Source organism: Psammomys obesus, unplaced genomic scaffold (assembly GCF_907164565.1).
Source record: "Psammomys obesus unplaced genomic scaffold, mPsaObe1.curated_primary_1811, whole genome shotgun sequence".
NCBI lineage: Eukaryota > Metazoa > Chordata > Mammalia > Rodentia > Muridae > Psammomys > Psammomys obesus.
The window spans coordinates 11,287,776-11,303,221 of record NW_026596240.1 but is presented as its reverse complement, the minus strand read 5'-3'; the positions used below and the strand labels follow the sequence as shown (position 1 = coordinate 11,303,221).

Here is a 15,446-nt window from a genome sequence, read left to right as displayed (position 1 = left end):
TGGGAGCTTGTTGGGGAGCAGGCACAATTGAATCAGTAAGCTCTAGGTTCAGCAAGAATGCCCTGTGTCAAATGCCCTGGTGATGTGGCTCAGTGGGTAAAGGGCCTGTGTCAAGCCTTGATCCCTAGGACCAGATGGTAGAAGGAGAGAGTGACTCCCACACGAATACACGTGTGCTGTAACAATTGTGAGCCTCCTCCCCGTACAGAGACACACATGCACACATGTACACACAGATAATAATAACAAAAACACGAGGTGGAGAGTGATCTGGGATGACACCTGGCAGTTCACCTCTGGTAATTCACCTCAGTCTCCGTCCCACTGTAATCTAAGCACACACGTGAACATGCAGGGACAAAGAATGAGAGTATGGCAGCGGCCCCCAGAGGCTCATATGTTTGAATGGTTGGTCCTCACCGGAACTGTTTGGGAAAGATTAGGAGGTGTGGCCTTGTTGGAGAAAGAGCGTCACTGAGGATAGGCTTTGAGTTTTCAAAACCCCTTGCCAGGCCCAACTCACTCTATCTCTGTCTGCAACTTTTGGACCAGGTGTGAGCTCTCAGCTACTGCTCAGTGCCATGGCTGCCACCATTCTCTCTGCCATGGTGACAGTGGACTAACGCTCTGAAACTATAACCAGGTTCCCAGTTAGATGCTTCTTCTAGAAACTGTTCTGGTTACGGTGTCTCGTCATGGCAATGGAGCAGTAACTATGACAAGAAGGTTGGCTAGTAAGAGCTGTTAACTTCTCAAAGATCGCTAACCAAGTCATCAAAGAAGCTGGCTTGTTCATGCAATTACTTCACAAGGGCCAGTGCTCCTAAGAACAGAGCCTCAGCAGTAACTTAAAAATTTCTTTTACCTTGTTTTTTTCAGCCTATGATTAGAGTTAAGTTTAGAGTTCAGGTTAGAGAGCCACAGGCCTGGATTTAGAGTTAGAAGCTGGAAGCGGTTCTTGTTTTAAAATAATATAGGGACATATAACAGGGTTTCATTTAGTAATTCTCATAGACCTCCTTATGTTGAGAATGTGTAATGAGGGTATGAAATTTACAGATTTCTTACCTCAGTCTCTTGAATTCTGAAGTTCTAAACTTAAGGCACCCTGATGGCACAATAGGGTCCTTTCTACTCCTGTGCGTGTGTGTGTGTGTGTGTGTGTGTGCATGTGTGTGTGTGTGTGTGTGTGTGTGTGTGTGCGCGCGCGCGCGCGCGCGCGCGTGTGTGTGTGTGTGTGTGTGTGTGTGTGTGTGTTGCATGCCCATGAGAGGACAGGTATGTACCCATGCCACATGCCAGGGAAGGATCCTGGTGTCTTAGTTTTGGAGCTTGAACTGGAGCTTGCCACTAAGGCTAGACTGGCTGGCCAGTGAGCTTCATGAGCTGTCTGTCTCCCAGTGCTGGGATCACAGGTACATGTAATTGTGCCCAGTTTTTATACATGGTGCTCGGGATTAGAACCCAGTTCCTTATAGTTGCATAGCTTTTACCCATGAAGATATATTCTGAGTCCCCAGATATAGCTTTTAATAATTCTTTACATTACATTCTTAGGGTCTTTGTTTTTCCTTCTTCCAGAGCTACATGAGTGATGTGTGTGGCAGTGGGGCCTGGATCTCACTTATTTAAAGTCTTGGTGATTTTTTTTCCATTTTTAGTTTGCTAAATTCAGTTCTCATTTCTCAGTCTTTATTTCTCATAAGAAACCATAACAACAGACTATTTTAAACCTTGGCATTCTTTTCCATTTGCATATCATCTCAGAACTATATAGTAAGCCTGTTTTATACTGTGGGGACCCTGTAATCTGGGTGGGCAGTCACCCTCACTGCTCTCCAGTCAGCCTCTTGAGTGTGACCACAGTTGAACATTTTCCAGAAACTTGGCCATCTTATTCAAACTTCCCTGGGTTTAGGGGTTTTAGTGATTGATTTTGTTCATCTTTTCGTTTTTAAGTTTAATGCTTAAAGATTCCTAACCTTAGAGCTAAGAAGATGTCTCCATCACTCACAAGCAGGCCTGTTGTGAGTTTGTATTCCAGCACTGGCAGAGCAGAGACAGACTGCCAGAGCTCCCTGGCTAGCCAACCTAGCCACTGGTAAGCTCTGAGTCCAACGAGAGACCTCGCCTCAAACAAAACAAAAACTGAAAAACAAACCCAAGGTAGAGAATGATAGAAAACTTCCAACGTTGACTCCTGGCCTTTATGCACATGCGCACAGGCACTTGCACAAATTAAAACTGAAACAACAACAGCAAAAATAAGTAACAATCTTTTTGCCCCTTCTCATAAGGTAGCCAAGCTATTGGTCTGTTTACTGCTCAATCTGTGTGTCTCCAAGCCTTGGTAATACCCATGAACATTGGGGAGACTTTAATTATAAAAATCCCCTACCTACCTTACAGTAAACAATAGCAGGTTTGCAAGGCCTTTGAAGCCCCCAATAAGAAAAACATTGCCTATACTTTGCAATACTTTTGGTCTGTTCAAAGAAATTAGACACTAAAACAGCATTCAGTATTTAATCTGGGGATAAAGTCAAGAATTAAGTAGAAAAGCTTGCAGAGCAGATTAGATTTGCAATCTGAAAGCCCACACAGCCAGCTGGGCAAAGATATATTAATGGTGTACTGAAATGTGATTTCTGACATTTCCTTTAGTCACAGGGATGAGCAATGAAAACATGATCCTCTTTGAGCTCCAGAGGAGCTTATAGTAAACTCCAGATATGAGAAGGGATGCGCTCTTTTTATTACCACTCTATCATTATCTTGCATTAACTAGCCATAATTAGTCTGAGCCAGACTATCATCCTCTATTGAAATATCCCAAACTAATTAGACATGAGATATGTTACTGGGACAAGATCAGGAGACCAAAAATTTACACAAATGAGGCATTCTGAGATGATGAATGCAAGTCATAATAATATTTCTGGAATAAATCTAAAGCAAGACAAAGGAGAGAATGAAGTCAGTCAGGGGGTGGGAGCCGGAGTCCTCCTTCTTCAAAACGAGCAACCACACACTGTAAAATTCAGCTGGGGGAAGGGCCTGTACTGCGACTGGGGCTCCTCATGACAGGGCGTGCTATGGTTTAATGTAAGCCACAAGGAAGCTACACCAACCACCGTGACAGAGTGTCCAAAATCACATAAACGAAGGCTTGCTTTGACTCATAGTTCAGAGACTTTGGCCCATGGTTGGTGGGCTCTGTCATTTTTGAGACTGTAGTGAGGCTGTCCTTCATGACAGAGAGTGAGAGGCGCGAAGCTTCTCACCTCATGGCAGCCAGGAAGAAAAGAGGGAGGTGAAGAACTGGCCCTGTAATGTCCTCTTTAAGGGTGCGCTTTTGGTGACGTATCTTTCCCCCCGGCGCTACCTCTGTGTTCCTGAAGATTATGTTGCTACTATTACTATTTTGTATGTCTTTGTGACTGTACCTGTAAATGCAGAGGCCAGAGTTAGGAATTCTCCCTTGAGCTGAAGTTACACACAGCGAGGAGCCACCCAATGTGGGAGCTGGGAACCCAGCTCAGGTCCTCTGCAAGGGGAGTATGCACTCTTTTTTTTTTTTTTTTTCTTTTTAAGTGTATCTTCCATTCAATTTGTCCAGAGTGTTTCGTTTTTCTCTGTCCTTCTGTCACCGGTGCCTTTGTCTTTGCATGTGCCTTGGTGGAGGTCGTGGTGCAGCATGAGCAGGTCTGAATCATGGTGGGGATGCCCAGTCCTTCCCGCATCATGAGATCGATTATTCCTGACCACCTTGCTATGAATGGCAGCTCACACAGGAATACGGCTTGACACAGAGCTTAGGAAGCACATAAGCATCGCAGACACTTGCCTCAGATATATTCCTGAGAGCAGCGGCCTCTACAATGTTCCGAATGCCAAACTTGTTAATGGCCTGTCCTTGGGCACGCGCGAGGCACAGTTCATGCAGTGAAGTGACTGCACATGGCCGTGGCCCTGTTGGGCATGACCACTGTTTCTTCCTTTTTTGGTCATCTTGGAGCCAAGACCAGAAAGAGTGAGTATGTACTCTTGACCATTGAGCTATCTCTTTAGCCCCAGCTCCACACAAGCCTTGAACACACAGGTTGTCAGGGGACCATAATGGGAGGTATCAATTAGGGAATGTTGTCAAGGTCCACATTTGACTTTCAAGATTCTTACAGTAGTTCCCAGATGCGTTTAAAGAAATGTTTCGTGGGATATTATGTCAAATTTGATCTGTAAACATGGTATAGGCAACACTGAAGAAATGTTTATATATTTTGTGGTTGTAGGTTGTAAGCAGGCATCTGACATATTACTTTCTCCTGTCCTGTGTCCCTACTCCTCAGGATTCAGCTGTTGGCTCACTATTACATATCCTCCTGCTCTCTGACCTCTTTCCTCCTTCCTTACTCTTTTCTCACCTTTTTCTCCCTGTTCCTAACATGCCAGTCATATATCAAACCAGTCTGGCATATATATCATGCCAGACTGGGGTGAACACACCCCAGTCATATATCAAACCAGAAAAAAGTTTTGAGTGTAGAGAAACATATGATTTAGCAGTATTAAAGAAATACTAGTGATAAGTGCTCAAACATTTTGGTAATGCAAGCAGGTTCATCAAATGTTTGGAACCCCCTGCTTTATGGACTTTGCATTCATGAAGTAATCCTTTGAAAAGTACAGTCAGCCATCAGCATCTGTTGGGTATCTGTGGATTGTGTGAGATGTAGATCAGTTATTGTATGTGAAGAAGCACTTAAAGAAGAAAATGTTTGCTGTATCTCATAGCTCAAGGGTTTAGTACATCATGGCAGGAGGTCATGACAGCGTAAATGGGAAGCAGCTGGCCATATTGTCTACTGAAACAGAAAGCAGAGAGAGATGAATGCTGGTTTTCAGCCTCTTTTCTCTTTCTGTTGAGCCATGAACCAGCTCCCAAGAATGGTCCACCATTAGCATGGGTCTTCCTAATTTAGTCAGCTTGATTTAGAAACCTTCTTACAGACATGCCAAGACATCAAATTGGCAATCGATGTCAACCCTCCTAAGGAAGGGTACAAAATCAGGTAGCCATCCATTTTGGAGGCGGAGAGGCTTTTAGAAGAGCAACTGATCAGACGCTGCTATCACCAGAAACAGTGAGTGATCAAGTTGTGCTCTTGGCACTGTCTGCTGAGGACCAATCAGGCAGTAAGAACCTGGGTCACAGACGCCTGATGCTCACCAAAACACCTAATGTTACCTGTGAGCCAGAACCTTCCTAGTCCTCCCTCCTATCTGCCCCGTGGTGAGCCCTAGTTCTCTAGAGACACGCTACTTCTATAGACCTTTTCCAGGGATTTGTGGTGGGGCCCTGAACACCGCAAGTCTGGAGATGGCACAAACGAGACAGTTCCTCTCATCTCTCCGGTGTGGGACTACACTGGTCAGCTTCATGACTTTCAGTTAGCCAAGAGAAAGATGGATCCTCTCCATAGCAACCATGATTCTAAATTTCATAACAATAACAGGAGGTACCCACTTAGCTGTTATTTTAGTTCTGGGTTAGTTGTGGTCCTAGAAGCAAGAGGGTGAGATATCAGATTGCCTTTTAGTCAGGAGAAGCCAAAGGAGTGGAAGTTGTCATTCTGTTCATCAGGCAAGGGAAAATACCAGAAGGACTTAAAGATGATGGAAGGAGTGATTTAGCTCAGAAAGGAGAATATCTCTCTGCAAAGTACTCTAGTAATAAAATAAACTAGTTGTAGGAAGAGAGTGACAAACATGACCACATAAATAATTTTGTATGTTTTTAAAACATGAAACAAAAGAAAAAGGATGAGGGATTGACCTGAAGTCTCTATGAGGCACTGGATAAATATAGTTTCAAAAGGCGTGGCACACCCACAGTGAAGAAACATTTGGATTAAAAATGACAGAATACGAAAGCTGGCAGTTTATTATAAAACGTGTTTCTCAACAAATATGCTATGGAAAATTGATCAGCTTCCTTAATAAAATATTTAGAGAAAAATTTTGATTTATAACTGGGTCATGATATCCTTAAAATTAAAAATAAAATGTCTAGGGGCTGGAAAGATGGCTCAGTGGTTAAGAGCACTGACTATTCTTCCTGAGGACCCAGGTTTGATTCCCAGCAACTGACAGTAACTTTAATTCAGGTGATCACCTGAGGCTGTCACCTGGCCTTTGTGGGTATCAGGCACATTGGTGGTATATCTACATACATGCAGGCAAAACACACACAGACATACAGTAAAATAGTAATAAAGACAGAATGTCTGCATTGGAGAGTGTCATAGGTGGGTTCTGGAACAGATGAGTTGACTCAGCATTTCTGGAGACAAACGGAACATGTGAAAAAGAGATGTGCACAGCAGTTGACATTAGAATTTGGACATACTTACTGCTGTGTTCAGAGCTGTGGGAAGCACAGGCCGCGCTATACTGTCACTTTCAGCAGACCGATGTTGGCACCAACTTTGAGTCCCTAAATTGGTAGAAGCAGGAAGCAGTCACAGGTGGTGTATTCACATGACAAGATACAAAAAAATTAGAATCACAATATTTTGTGAAGCAAATAAGTGTAAACTTATTATACAAAGTGTTCATTCACTTAAATTCCTATTTCTCTACAGGAAAAGTACTGACTGGTGACTCAGGCTTAACCCTTTAGAGCTTGTCGCCGAGTGGGACCCTAACATTGTTATATTTCATCTACTGTATCTATCCCTATTTTCAAGCGTAACGTCTTGATTTGCTTTGGCCACAAGTGGTGGCACACACCTGTGACCCCAGCGCTGGGGAGGCAGACGCAGGAGGAGCAGCACTGAGAAGCCAGCCTGGATTACTTGAGAAGCCCAAGAACGAGGGGAGAGGGGAGAAAGGTTTTCTTTCTCTTTGAATATGTAAAATGGGATTATCATGATCCAGAAAAAAAAAAGTTGGAGGAAATGTTGCTTGAAAAAGAATTAAAATAAAACACAAAACTCAAAAGAATCAAAAAGACACATACAATTTTTAAAATCTTATTTCTATTTAGCAAAAAATTTTAACCGCTTAGAGAAGAAATGCATACTTTTTGAAAGATTTCAGTGTTTGTCCTTATAAAAAATACACAGCAGCTGATGGGGGCTTACACCTGTAATCCCTCAGTTGGATGGGGGCGGCAGGAGGATCAGAAATCCAAGCAAGGGCCGTAGCTACCCAGTGAGTCTGAGGCTGGTGTAGGCTTCCCGAGACTCTGTCTTAAGATCCCAAGCTGAATAATGATTTCAGTTGTAAGTAAAATATGCAAGGAGATACCGACAAAGAACAAATTCTAGAGGGGCACTGTCACAGGTATGCCTCAGTATGTAGGGGCTAGGTTGTGCTGAAGTAACCAGCCACCACAGAATCAAGGGATTCCTGGAAAAGCAACAGTCAAATCCAGCAGTCAGGCTGACTCAGCTTCCTACCGGGAGGGTACATAAGGAGAAAGACCCCAGTTCTGCATTACAAATGGCTCCCTGGGGAAGGCTGAGAAGTTCCTGTGAGGAACATGGTCATGAAACCTAGGTACACACGAGTGGCTGTGTAATTAAGACCGCGGCACAGCTCAGGGGAAACGCTCTGTGTTGGAGGAGACTGCTCAGGGCCAGTGTGTGTGCTTAGCTGGCTCAAGGGCTGGCGTCTTTCCCTACCGCCACCACTGAAGGCAGCTACGGTCCAGATCCATCGTTCAGATCATGGACAGTTTGAAAGTGATAACCACCCCGAGAGGGCATGAGCTTCAGTTAGGTGAATGTAACCTGCATAGGAAACAGTGAGAAACAACAACAAAACAAAACACCAAACCAAAGTACATCCCTGCTCAAGAAAAGGAGAGTGAAAGGAAGTGGGTCCCACGCGCAACCCTCGCAGCCTGCGCCCCGGGCGCCCGGGCGGGGAGCGCGCGGCCAACCATCGAGCGCGAGGCGCTGGCGCACGGCGGCCTCCCCGCCGGCCTGCGCGGGGACACTTACTTTCCGCCTTCGTCTGGAAGGCCACCCCGCGTCCTCGGTGAGCTCGCAGGTGAGGAAGCGGTCTCTCTGGCGGGCACACCGGGCTCACGCGCTGACTCTCTTAGGATGGAGACCGGGACACAATTTTCGAGCTAAATGACTTTGAAAATTCAAAGGACGTTTTCAAGCCCCAGCTTATTCATTTGTAAATTAGGGGTAATTATATCGTTTCCTCTTGCCGCAGTCATGGGAAAGGAAAGTGTAGAGAGGCCAAACCTGTGTCAGGCCCGGTGGAGGTATAGCTGTTAATTATTTTAATGAAGTCAGTTTGGGCAAGGCTTAGCTAATTGCTTTCTTGCTTTCCCCGAGATAGATCTTTACCAACGCTCCGTGTTTCCCTGAACCTTCTGAGCAGTCGAAACGCTGTCGTTTAGAGCAAAAGGAAGAAGGGTAAACCACCCTAGTATTTCCACGTGGAGTCTAAGTCCTAAGGGAAAGGAGCCTGAGAGCGGTGTTGACGCAAGTTCGTCTCCGGGGGTGTCGTGTGACCCACAGAAATTTGGACCTGAGTTGAGATTTTTCATTTGTAGAGTTTGAATAAGAATGGAGTTTCAATCTGTTTAGTCATTATTTTACATTTCCCTCCTGTTTTTAGAATGTTCTGTAAAATCCAGAACATTCCCGAGCACCCAAAATACAAATAGTTGAGCAAAACTCAGTCGCATTTGGTGTCACCGCTGCCACAGAAAACTGCGGTTATTTCTTTCTCCGTTCGGTGTCTTTACTTAATACTTGCTTGTCAAAGCTGATGGGAGGCTACGACCCTGACTCCTGTCTGCTGGCTTAAGAGTGACAGGTCCCATTTCTACAAATCCTTTGGAAGTAATAGAAATAAGAACTCTCTACGGTTTCCACCTAAATTGTTTTCCCCTGTCCTGGAGATGAGCATCTTTAAGCAGTTAATGGAAGAAGGTAAACTTAGTTCTTTGGTATGCCAGAGTATAGGACAGTGACATTGGACGACTGATTTTTGCCAGCTCTGTTTGATACACGCAGAATATGAAATTATGCATTTTTATTAGCTTTTGGTAATGGGTTTTATCTGCCATTTTTCCTCTTTAAGAAAACTGAATTTAATTTTAAATTATGTGTATGAATGTGTGTCTGTGTTGGGGCATGTCCATGGAGGCCAGAAATGTATGTCAGCTCTCTCTGGAGCTGGACTTACAGGAAGCTGTGAGTGTCACTGAAGCCTAGAGGTCGGGAAATGAACTCAGGTCCTCTGCAAGAGCAGGAAGTGCGCTTTACCTCTGTCCAGCATGGGGATGGAGCCGTCTTTCCAGCATCTCAGTGGGCATTCTACATCCTGTGTCTGAAAGAGTTTGCTCATCCCCCTTCATTCTCCTCTCTAGTCGCCTGCATTTCTGCTTCTCTCTTTCCTCTCCCTACTGGACTCCCTCCCATTTTGATGCCAGCCTGTTTCGGTAACCCAGTGAGTTTGGTTGGGGTTCTTTAAGGGAGCCTGAGTAAGAAACCTAGACTCCCTACCAGTGGCTATACCACTGAACAAAATCTCTCCTCCTCCCCCAGCAATGGTTATCTGCCAACAGCTCCTCTCCAAGGAGGAGAATAACTTTTTTTTTTTTTCTCCCCACAAGAGACTTCAGCCTTGCAGCAGCTGGAAACCCTTACTGTATTCTGCCAGGCTGTCACGAAGTCACAGGCATTCAGCAGTAATTACTCTGGAGTCACATTTCTTTTCAATGGATTCATCTCCTGAGATTCATCTTTCTAATTTCTGCTGCTCCGAATCTCAGCAGAGTTATGATGAGCTTAAGTGTTCATCAATTAATGTCAAAACTCAATGTAACACCTCCAGAACGGCCTTTGACAACCACTAGCATACAAAATGAATTCACTAATGATCAGATCCTGAGCAGAGAGTCTCTGGGATGTGTGATGATGAGACATTTAGGCTCAATTCATAAAATATGCATGGGTCCTTAAAAAATGAGGACTTAAAAAATATCGAGTGCAGAGCGAAATGAGGGCACGAAGAACAGTCGCATGGCACAGAAGCCCTGAAATTCTATTCTTCAGATCTGGAGCTTTGCGCTTCTTGTAGAGAAATAAAGTTAATTCTGGGACTTGGTGAGAAAATTTCCCCACCCCTGAAATCTCAGCTCTCTTTGAAATTTTATTTTTTAAATGTATTATAAAGTCACAAAAGAAAGTGTGTGTTTCTGTTACTCATGTGTACTTCAAACCAGTTCTGTATTGATAATTTTTTAATGCAACAAGCTTACTTTCTTCTAGGGACAAAACAAATATTGCTGTGGATAATTTTGTGTGCTTATTATCTGATTAATGCATCTTCGTTTGCAACCATCAGGATTCGGCAACTATTAGTTTGGGCTAATCTCACTGTTGAGAGACCCCCAGCTCTCCTCTTGCAGAGTTGGGGCTCAACCCAAACAGGAATGTGTTTGTGTGTGTGTGTATGTGGATACATGTGTGCATCAACTTTTGGTGTCATTCCTCAGTCACCGTCCACCTGGTTTTTAAATTTAGATTAGCATGTGTTATCTGTTAGCATATATTATTTATTAATTAAACAATCTTAGATTTCATTATGACATTATCATACATATATATATGTATGTATTGCATTGTGATAGTATTCACCCCCACAATCCACCTTGGTTTTGAAACAGGTTCTCTCAGTGGCCTGAAATTCTCCAAGCTGACTAGATTGTTTGGCCATAGAGTTCCAGGCATCCTCCTGTCGCTACTTTCCCAGTGGTGGGAAAACAATCATGTGTCTCCACGTCCGGTGTTTGCATTTGTTACTGTGGATCAAGATCAGGCCCTCAGGTCTGACTGGCCTGTAGCTCCAGTGTTCTGTGCCGTGCTCGCTGGGCTCTGCACTCTCTCTGTCTACACTTTATGTCCATCACAAACTGATTCTTTCTGTTATGATCAATGTCAGCTCTTTCCTTCCCACGCCTAATCAGAGCATCAGGTGTTCTCCTCCTGGAATGTTCCTCACTGTCCTGCTGAAAGTCTCCTGTGTCAGCCAGAACTGGTTCTTTTTCCCTCAGTTCTTCTGTAGAACTACTATGCAATTCTTCTGTAGTTCAGCCTTTTCACACGTTGAGGTTGTTTCCATGCCTAGCCCTGCTTGATCCTCAGCAGCTGAAAAATTAAGGCGGTGCAGAGGAGCCCAGCCCTTGCTTACTGACGAAGGAATGGGACAAAGAACCAGTGAATGGTTGGATGCCTGGACTGGCCTCACGTGGTCCACGCCTTCCCCACTCCCCACTTTGTTTCAGGCTCACCAAGGAAATTCAGGTTATATGAATTCAGTCTTTTTTAAAATTTTTTGTCTTTGACTGAGAGTGTTGATTAGGTAACAGCACAACAAAGTAAAATAGTAAATAGCAAAACAGGTAGAGACACAGACAGGCAGACAGACAGCAAAGCATGGAATTGAGCACACACAACACCCAGAAGAAATTAATTGGATATATCCCTTTAAGGCAGCCAGGCAGGGTTCCAGGTAGATTCCCTGGCAAAAGTCACTGTCCTAGTCAGAAGGAGGGCTTAGAGCCTCATAGATTAATTACCTCATGTCTCCAAATGCCAGCAAACTGTATTTACTATGTCAGATACAGCTTTGTTGGTTGGTTAGTGTGTAATTTGAGTATGGATTATCCTGAAGACTTTCTGCTTTCATTTCCTCTTCTCTGTAACAAACTTTTTAAAAATGTGACTAGTGGGCTGGAGAGATGGCTTAATGCCAATCTTGCCAACTTGAGTTTGACCCCCGTAACCTACAGGGTGAACGGGGAGGACTGACTAGTGCAGGCCAGTCTCTGGACTCTGCACGCATGTGCACATGCTCACATGACCACACATAAACACACGTGCTAAACAGAAAACAAATAAACGGAAAAAATCTTCACTTCTAGGTATACCGAGCAATGGTAGGTTCTAATATTTTCCAGAGTGGAGTGTGGTCTCACAGGGTATTTCTGAGTAAAGGAGTCGTGGGTGGCCTTTGGGAAGCCAGTTAAGCTTCTCCAGGAAGCAGATGTCAGAAAGAGATCTCTGAGGGAAACTCCTGAAGAAGGAGAAGCAGGTTCAGGCAGAAGAGGAGGGCGGGAAGAGGGAAGACAGAGAAGAGAGGGTCTCAGACTAAGTACAATTCTGAGAAAGCCATAGCCAGCATGACGGCTCCAAGGGTGACGGCATACATTAAAGGAGCCTTTTGTGCCAGAGAAGTAGGCTGGCACAGCTGTCCACAAAATGCATTGCCACCAGCAGTGTGACCCCAGGGCAAATCCAGTGCAGGCTCCAGAGGGCACAGAGTGGGGCTGACAGTCAGCTGTGAGTCCTGTGACACCAGTCCTGCAGGTATATGTTTACCCCTGCAGAGTCTCAAAGATGCTTTGTGCTGCTGTGTGTAGTCTGCGTGCCATAGCTACAAGAGAAGAGAAGTCAGGGCTCCTGTTGTCTCTGCTTTACAAAACAGGAAGAGTGTAAAAACTTGATTAAGATCCCACACCGATCTGGGGTTTGATCTTACCCACCTTTTCCAGAGCCTGAGAGTTTGAGGAGACTGGCCTGGAACATCTCCATTTAGAGCGTCTTCTTGCCTCTTCCTAGCACCTTGCTCTGTTCTGTTTACACCAACTTCTTCTCTACGTTGAGGATTTTAGTTAGTATGCAAAATAGAGGATGTCATTATGACATTGTTATACAGATATGTCATGATATCTGCTCATCCTGCCCCTACAACCTACTGACATCTCTCTCTCTGGTTTCCCGGTTCCCCCAGATAATCCATCTTCTTGCTGCATGTCACACTCACATATACTGTCATAGATTGTTAAGTGGCTAATATCACTGTTACATTTAGGTTCTGCGTATAGAGAAATCATGTGACATTTTGGCATTATCTTCCGTTACTATCTCTCATCCACCCATTCTTCTCGCTTCTCTCTCTTCCTCTCCTCTCATAGTTCACCCTTCCAAACACCACTATATGCCTCACATCTATATTTAAATCTAGGAGAGAGAAAATACTATGTTTGTCTTTCTGAATTTAGCTTATTTCATTTCACTTGGTCATCTCCAGTTACATTCATTTTCCTGCAGATTATGTAATTTAATTCTTCTCTGTGGGTGGATAAAACTTCATTGTGTCTATGTACCTCATTTAAAATATTTATTTTAAAATGCTTGTATGCATGTGTGACTTGCGTGAGTATGTGCATGTGAGTTGAATGTATGTATGTTTCCAAAGAGGCCAGAAGAGGGAGTCAGATCGTCTGAGTACAGAGTTCCAGGTGTGAGAGCTGCCTGACATAGGTTGGGAGCTGATCTCTCATCCTCTTCAAGAGAGGTATGTGTTCCTAACCGCTAAGCCACCTTCCCATTTCCTACCCATTTCTGGCATTCATCCGCTGCTGGTCTTTTAGACTAATTCCACATTTGGCTGTTGTGACTAGTACAATAATAAAGATGAATGTTCAAGCAGCTATGTGATAATGTGTCTAACGTTCCCTTGGGCTGTACTCAGAAACGGTATAGCTCTGTAAGTGTCTGACTTTTCAGTGAGCATAGTTATAACCAGGGGCTGAAGAAATGGTTTAATAGGGCCGCCAGCCTTTGCCTTATTATGTAAAGCAAGGGGGAAATAGAATAAACATCCTCAGCTTCCTTGTGCCCTGAGGACACCTGGCATTGGCCTCTGGCCCCCACATGTACAGGGGCACCTGACCACAAGCTTATGGACACAGGTGGAAGCACACACATGTGCTCACTGTAAGAAAATCAATGCCTGCTTGCTCAGGGTTCCTCTTGGAATTCTTTGTCTTAGAGATAAGGAAGGTCCTTTTCTTGGATATAAGAGGGCACCTCTCACACAAGCTTCTGATGACCAGCATCGGACAGGGGAAGGTCAGAGAAACCTTTCCACACATGCTGACTCTCAAATTCCTTCCTCTTAAAATATTCAATATGACAGGGTGCATATTTGAGGTTAGCATGCCTGAGACCTTATCATTACTGTGTAACCTGGTTTATCCAGTCGAGAGTGGATTTAATTTTCTTCCCTGGCTTTCTATCAGTAGTTCTCGACGTCCTTTATATTTGATGGTCAGCCTTTTATTTACCTAATGCACTTTATTCTCGTATCCAGGAGGAAGGTGATATTTGTTCATCCTCTTGCTCTATAACGTTATGGGTTGTTTGCTTTTTACTGTTCTTAAAATGGCATTGAGATTTATGGTATGGTTCCTCTGGCTCAGTGAACCTCGTGTGTCCTGCCACTGGCTGTGCTCCAAAGCCTGCAGTCTTGGAGAGAGCCAAGTCATCAGAATAATGCGACAGTGATTTTCCCAGGCGTTGTAAGATGGTCTACCTGATGTGGGGAGATTATCACAGATTATTTTACTTTCCTGTCTTCTCCTTTCCTTTCCTTTTTCTTTTCTTTCCCTTCCCTTTCCTCCTTTCCTTTCCCTTCCCTTCCCTCTGCTTCCCCTCCCTTTCCCTTCCTCTTACTTCCCCTCTCTTCCCTTTACTTCCCCTCCCTTCCCTTTTTTCCTTTTCTATTTTTTTTCTTTCTGACACCTCTGCCTTAGTTCCATTGCCCTTGCTGTGATAATATACCCCGACAAAAGCAACTTAAAGCATTAAGGACGGATTTTGCCTTACAGTTCGATGGGAATGCATCCTGGTGAGGACAGAGCAGCAGGCAGGGATGACATGGCGCAGGAGCAGGAGGCTGGCTGGTCCCTTGCATCTGCACTGTGAATCGCAGTGAATAGAAAGTAGGCTGTGATAAAGAACGCTTCAAGGTTCACCTTGCAGTGAGTCTTCTTCCAATGAGACACCATCTCCTAACGGTTCCACAGACCTCCCAAACAGCACCATGAGCTGAGCCAAGTGGTCAAACAGCCAAAGCAGGGCACTTCACATTCAAAAGCCACACCCCCAGAGGAGAAGCATTCTGCCTGAAGCATGTGGTATGGCAGTGAAGTTGTTTCTCGTCAGCTTGTCGGTCACAAGGACGGGAAAAATAACGAACATGCCAGTGACTAGCTGCATGTCCCCTGAGTTAGTTAGCCTCAGCCTCGGTTTATCCTTTCTGTGTGAGGGCCAGGAAAGCCCTCACCTTGCTTTTGTGCCTCACTGTAATGCTCTTCCTTGGGATGAGAAACTCCGAGGGCTTGCCTCAAAGGACACTGACTCAGGGAGAGTTTCTCTTCAGAGAAGTCTAGTTTTATTTCCTTTTCAGATATTCTTAACATTAAAAAAAAAATCCTGCGGTTCACAGTTGGTAATGATATCGTATGAGTTTGTTTATCTGCCACCAGCCTGCCCTGCTGGGGTGCCGAGCCCCCGAGGGTGTAGGTGGCGAGGGTTCTTAACACACTGTGCTGTGTATCTCAC

At 44.5% G+C, this 15,446-nt stretch overlaps 1 pseudogene; it reads right to left on the bottom strand.

Moving 5' to 3' along the window:
• Positions 1–3,646: 3,646 nt before the first annotated feature.
• Positions 3,647–4,011, bottom strand: LOC129668398 (40S ribosomal protein S26-like; annotated as a pseudogene).
• Between the last annotated feature and the right edge of the window lie 11,435 nt (positions 4,012–15,446).